Source organism: Chenopodium quinoa, unplaced genomic scaffold (assembly GCF_001683475.1).
Source record: "Chenopodium quinoa cultivar QQ74 unplaced genomic scaffold, ASM168347v1, whole genome shotgun sequence".
Taxonomy (NCBI): domain Eukaryota; kingdom Viridiplantae; phylum Streptophyta; class Magnoliopsida; order Caryophyllales; family Amaranthaceae; genus Chenopodium; species Chenopodium quinoa.
The window spans coordinates 3,789,123-3,796,050 of NW_018744268.1; the positions used below are offsets into that span (position 1 = coordinate 3,789,123).

At 34.2% G+C, this 6,928-nt stretch overlaps 1 long non-coding RNA gene across 2 annotated transcripts; it reads left to right on the top strand.

Moving 5' to 3' along the window:
* The first annotated feature begins 2,392 nt into the window (after window positions 1-2,392).
* Window positions 2,393-6,704, top strand: LOC110694888. 2 transcript variants are annotated; one of them, XR_002505964.1, is made up of 4 exons: window positions 2,393-2,885; window positions 3,175-3,472; window positions 4,543-5,091; window positions 6,214-6,704. It is a non-coding gene; the product is annotated as an uncharacterized LOC110694888 (long non-coding RNA). The 2 variants fall into 2 exon arrangements; XR_002505963.1 differs by having other exon boundaries at window positions 2,395-3,472.
* The last annotated feature ends 224 nt before the right edge of the window (window positions 6,705-6,928 follow it).

A 6,928-nucleotide genomic window follows, 5' to 3' on the forward strand; every position in this document is an offset into this window, starting at 1 on the left:
ATCGAGCAGATGTAATTTGATTGTGAATGTTTAGCAATATTGAATTGATGAATCGAGCAGATGTTGATTTAATATTAAAGGCTAATTTTAATAGGAACTTAGGTCTAGTAAATTGCGAGAGCCTGTTAAATCTATGTTGATTAATAAATTGCGAGAGCCTGTTAATCATGTTATCTGTGCATTGTTAATTATTAATTACTTCGTTCTATCCCGGAATATTAATTATAGGTGAACCTGTGACCCTAGGCTTCCTTATTATTATTTCTTTTCTCCCTAAACTTATTCTTCGTAGTATAGAATTCATACCTAAAATTATTGGTTACTTAGATAATTTGGATTATAATAATTAATTAGAATTAAAAAGACCTGTTTTCCTGTGGAGTTCAACCCTACTTCCCTATCTACTTTAGTTAGAGATTTAGGTAATTATTTTTTATTAGGGGATACGACTTTACCCTATCAATTTTCTTGTAGAGATTTTTCTGTCTATGGAAGGAACGTTCGATCTCAGGATCGAATGGGATGTACCCTGATATGGAACACCTGGGCATAAACAAAAACTAGAAGCAAATATGAGATTTTCCTCAGAGAACTAATGTTCTCTAAGACAAAAAGAAAATAACCTAGACTACAAAAATAATCAGAAATAAAAATAAAACCGTTTCCCCGGCAACGGCGCCAAATTTTGACTGGATAAAGTCGAATCCCCTAATCAAAAGTAATTACCTAAGTCCTCTAACTAAAGTAGATAGGGAAGTAGGGTCAAACTCCACAGGGAAACGAGTCTTTCTATTCCTAATTAAATAATATAATCTAGATAATGAAGTAACCAATATTTATATTTGAATAATAAACTAAACTACGAAGATTGAGAATAGGGAGAAACAATATATAAAAGGATCTAGGGCATAGGTTCACCAATAAATAATACTCCAGGGTAAAACATAATAATCAATCATTGACATTGCATAAATAACATGATTAACAGGCTCTCGCAATTTATTAATCAACATAGATCTAACAGGCTCTCGCAATTTATTAGATCTAAGTTCCTATTGAAAATAGCCTTTAATATCAAATTAATATCTACTCGATTCATCAATTCAATATTGCTATACTTTTACAAGCCATAATTATAAAGCATTAAAACAATTTAATAAGAAATTATCATGCAATATCAAAAATCAATAATAGTCAATCATCAATGCATCAATTAACCAAATCGTAAAGGGATTTCGCTACGTATTACAATCACAGAGTTAATCTACCGGTATTAAATCTCATCTCTCGAATCTTGACTTAACCATTTATAAATTAATCTGCCTATTGAAACTAGACCTAAACATCAATTCTCATCTGTCGAATCTCGAATCAATATTGTCAAACTCATGCATAAAAGATCAGGCTTAATCTAGTCACAGATCATTAAATCAATCAATAGGAAATTAATCTAGCATTGATAATTAAGAACAATAAATTACCCCTTCATATTATTTAAGGATCCCCATAAATCCTAGAAATAAAACTACTCACACATGATAGAAACTAAACTAATCAAAGCAATAAAGCAAGACATGATTAAAGGAACAAAATAACAACGAAGATTAAGGGAAGAGAAATAGTTACCAAAGGAAATCTGTATTAATGAAAATAATTAAGAACAGAGTTGAGAGGGAAATTTAGAGAGAGAAATATTCTAAGTAGAGAGAGAAAAATCTAAAGAAGAAAGGTAATCCAAAATTACGTACATAAATCGTACTTAAACAACCAACTAAACAACTCCTAATTAGAAACTAAGTGCTCGTCTAACAAAGCCTTCCAGAAACACGCGCCCGATCGGGCTAAAGGCCGCCCGATCGGGCGCGCCTTTTTTCCTTGCCCGCTGCTGGTGTGCCGCGCCCGATCGAGCTTATGCTCACCCGATCGGGCGCGCCTCTTCCTTGAGGGTCTTTCTGCGCGCAGCCGCCCGATCGGGCGTATGCTTGCCTGATCGGGCCCGGTCTTCTTCTTCGAGGCTTGGATTTCGATCGGGATAAAATCCTCAGCCCAATCTAAGTTTCCTCATCGGGTCTTGATCAAACAATCCAATAGCCTTGGTATCTCATACCGAGCCCTTAATCATTGGTTGTCACCGATCCTGGGCTCCAAAAGTGGTCGTGTCTTTCTAGCTTCCGTAGTTGATCCATAAAACCCGGTAAAATGCTCCAAAAGTGAAATTTCTTGTAAAATACAACTAAAACTACGAAAACACTAGATAACACAAATTAGTAATAAAAGTGGCTCGAAAGAGCCAAAAACACTACTAATTAAAACCAAGGGACGGGGGTAAATTACTATATAAATGGACATATCAACAGTCAAACTAACAGTCCGTTACAAATATATATTATTCATAACGGGCACTATTTTGCCCGTTACGAAAACTATGTTATTTGTAATGGGCAAGATAAAGCCCGTTACGAATAAGTATTAGTTGTAACGGACAAGATAGTGCCCGTTACAAATATGTGAATAGGGTCCAGCTGATGACAAAGGCCCATTCTTATAATTAGGGTTTCACATTTCACTCTCCTTAAGCCGTCATACCCCATATTCACACATTTCACTCTCTTCCTTAGCCGTCACATTTCACTCTCTCTTTTCCTCACTCAATTTCTCTCTTCTCATCACTCAATCTCCTCCATTTTTATTTCCTCTCTGTGGATATAGGATATTCTCCTCACTCAAATGAAGAAGGGAAGAAGGAATAAGGACCTTCTCTGTGGATTAAGCTCGATTGTGCAGAAGAGGTTGATAATCTGAAGAAAATCGACGCCGATAAGAAGAAAATCCGACGATCATCCGCCAGATCTCTGCAAAGTGGCGGCAGTGATACTCCTGCTTTGGTTTCGCCTATTTCTTCTCCTTTTTTTCTTGCATTTATGTCAAATGTTTGATAATTTTTTGTTTGAAGATTTAGGCTTTAAACTCACAGATCTTTAATTTCTTATTTTAATTTATCACATTTTGGATGATTAATTTCTTGATGATGTTTCTGTTTACGGAATTATTATCGGTTGATGATTTTATCTTTTTTGGCTGATGAATTATTTAATTTTGGTGGTAATTTTGTTATGAATTGGGTTTTAATTGTTGAGTTTGAATTCTTTTAATTGTTGAATTTTAATTGTGAAGGTACGACAACGAGTTTGCGAAAATCCTGTCTAAGGATGCCTTGCAATTTGTTGTTGAGTTACAAAGGGAGTTTAGGAGCCATATTAAGTATGTTATGGAGTGTATGAAGGAGGCTAAGGCTAAGTATAATAGCGGGGCGTTACCGGGGTTCGATCCTACGACTAGGATGATCAGGGAAAGTGATTGGGTGTGTGATGCATCACCTCCTGCGGTTGCTGATAGGAGGGTTGAGATTATGGGTCCAAATGAGAGAAAGATTGTCATTTATGCTCTTAATTCTGGTGCTAAAGTTTTTATGGTATGCATTTTTACCGATCATTGTTTTTTAACCGATAATTTATATGGTATTACAATGTGTATACAATAGTTATTGTCTTAATCTTATCTTTGATTCCTCATCTAGTATGTTAGAGCTTTCAATTTCATATGTATGCTTATTTGGTTATTTTTCTTTTAGCTAAGTAGTAAAATTCTTTTCTACTTATAATACTGAACTTGTGATCCTATCTTTATTAAAATACTGAACTTTTCCTAAGTATCAATTCTCTTATGTCAGACTACATATTATAATCAGTCTTTAAGTCTAGGTGTTTTAGTATGTTAGTGATTTGATTTTACTTAGTGTGTCAATAAGTATGATTATACTCAGTTTTAGGTTGATGCTGAGGTTTCTAATCATGCATGTTAGTAGTGTGTGTGTGTCAGTCAGCAGTTTGTGTTTGTTTATTGATTTTCATCAGTTGTAAGTGTTTGATTTGTGTCAAGAACTTTGCTCAGTTAGTTGAATGTAATAAGTTTAGTAGTATTACGCAATTTGTTCTTCTTTCTTTTTAAGCAGTTTATGGATTCTTATGCTTCAGATTTTCTTTTTGATTGTGTTTTCTCTTATATAGCTACTGTAATGTGAGTTAAGCACATGATATTATGCAAAATTCCAAGTCAAATCGAATTTTGCTTGAGTTGGGTCATGTAATTAGTACGATATAGTTAAATAAGGTTAGTCGTGTTGTGTCATCAAGCTTAAAGTTTATTCGAGTTAACTCATAGTATAAAATGTATCTTATAATTCGAATTTTACTTGAGTTGGGTCATGTAAGTACGATATAGTTAAATAAGGTTAGCCGTGTTGTGTCATCAAGCTTAGAGTTTATTGAGTTAACTCATAGTATAAAATGTATCTTATAATTCGAATTTTGCTTGAGTCGGGTCATGTAATTAGTACGATATAGGTAAATAAGGTTAGTCATGTTGTGTCATCAAGCTTAGAGTTTATTCGAGTTAACTCATAGTGTAAAATGTATCTTATAGTAACACAAAACTTAAAATGTAATTGAATTTTGATGATGGTTAATTTTGTGGTGGAGGCAGATTGGTGAGAGACCGGATATTGGATGGTCTAGTGGTTTTTGCTGATGATAGTAATATGCATAGTATGGAGTTCTTTGATGAGGTGCAGAAAGTGAACAATATTGGGGCTCTTTCTGTTGGAATTATTGTGCATTCAGGTGATCCTAACGAGCCTTTGCGAATGGAGAAGATAGAGAATGACGAGAGTTCGTTGCCTATCCAGGGTCCAGCATGTAATTCATTGGACAGTTTAGTAGGTTGGCACACTTTTGATACAAGTCCTTATGTAGAGAAGAGCTCGGTTCACATTGGAGACATTTGGACTGTTTTACCAAGGAAGGTTGAGTGGGCTGGGTTTGTGTTAAATTCAAGGTTGCTTTGGAAGGATAATGTTGATGATAAGCTAGAATGGATGAAGGATTTGGATGTTTAAGCTGATGATAGCGTAGAAAGCCCCCTTTCACTACTAAAATATCCCTCTATAGTAGAACCTCTTGGAAGCTGTGGCCGCAAGGTTTTTATTTGGTGGTTTTGCGTAGAAGCTCGAGCTGACAGCAAATTTCCTCCTGGGTCAGTTGCTCACCTTTGCTTTTTTTTACCGCATTCATGCTATTCTCTCAGATTGATGATTCATATATTAAGAATTCATTTGATGTCCCTCCCTGCCTTAATTTACCTATAGTCTGTGTTTTGCTTTTGTTGAATCTAGAATAGCTGTTTATCCTTTATAAATACTGGAAATGGCCTATCGTTTTATAAATGAGGGAATGCAGCAACTACAATATAAAGAAAAGCACCTTATATCCTATATCTTTTAAACCTGAACATGATTCCAAACAGTAAAACTTAAATAGAGCATCATTTGAAGATATCGCCTAGATAGAAGTTACTTGCACATCTGTCTTATGAACCCATGTTCTAGGCATATGTTTAACCTTATTAATTCACTTGATTGTGTCGCTAATTTAGTAAAAGATGTTAAAGTTACCGCTAGAAAATGTCTTCTGCAAAAGTCGCATCCTGCTTCTGGGCTCATTGTGTACTATGCTTATAGTTGGTAATTCAGTGAACACTTACAAATCATCTTGCTTGTCTCTTTCTCCTGACATATAATACTTATACCTTAATTAAAATTTTTGTAGAACAGTTGTTCAAAGCTAGAGATAAAAATAAAATTCTAGAAATTTCTGTTGGTTATTTTCTTTCTTTTTTTTTTTTTTTGATACTTCTGTTGGTTATTTTCAAAGTGACTTTTTTTTCACAATAATGAAGTTTCATGAGTCATGACTGTTATGAGGGATATTTACAAGACAATATCACCTGTGTTGTTGGAAGTTCAGGGTTATTTTAGATGTAAAATAAGTTTGGGGGATTTTGGATTTTTGGGATTTTGGATTAGTGTAAAAAAAAATAAAAAAAAAAAATAAATAAAAAAACTGTTAATTTGGTTACGGTGTGCCGTTATTGAAACATGTGAAAATATCCCTATATGCCCATTATGATACTTGTATGGCTGGCTCCTTGTGCTAGTCCCTCAATTTTATTAATTTTTCTAAGCATTGGATTCTCTAAAACTTTGCAAATCTTTCAAATTGATTGCTTGTCTTGTATTTGTGTTTTAGTGGCTGACTTAGTGTTTGGGCTAGGGTTCTTAATTTGCTACCTATGATTTTTTTTTTTTTGATGTTTTAGGAGGCAGGAAAGTTCTATTGATGTTGCTGAAGACAGAGACACTGGTGACGAAGAAATCAAGAATGGCAGTATTAATCCTTTTCATGTTGAGGATAGAGATAGAGAAATGTCCGAGACATCATGTACCAGAAGATTTACTATGGCTCAAGAAACAAGATGTACTCATGAAGTAGAAGATTTGAGCATATGTGGAAAGGAGACTCCGAAAACTACTAATCATGAAAAGCTTGATGAAGTTGAACAAGAATATTGCCAACAAAGTAATTGGCAGCATACTATTTCTTGAACTTTTGACCTTATTGTCTTCATTTAAGAAGTCTCTAACTTATTTTTTGAAATTTTACTTTAATCTATGTAGCTATGTCTGTTGGTTCAATCAAGAAGAATTTTATCTGAAATCCAATTTGGTGTTTATGTTATGTTTGATAATATGTTTGTGGCATGAAATATTTGGATTTGTTATAAATTATTGTAATAATTTGGGTGGTAAATGGAAAGAAGAATAGGGGTATTTGTAACTAGCACCTAAAATGCTAGTTACAAATGCCCCTAAATTTTTGTCTTATTCGGAGATTATTCGTAACGGACATTGTAATTGTCCGTTACGAATAACTACTTATTCGTAACGGGCACTTATAATGTCTATTACGAATAAGTAGTTATTCGTAACGGGTGTTTCAAGTGTTTGTTACGAATAATGGGTTATTCGTAACGA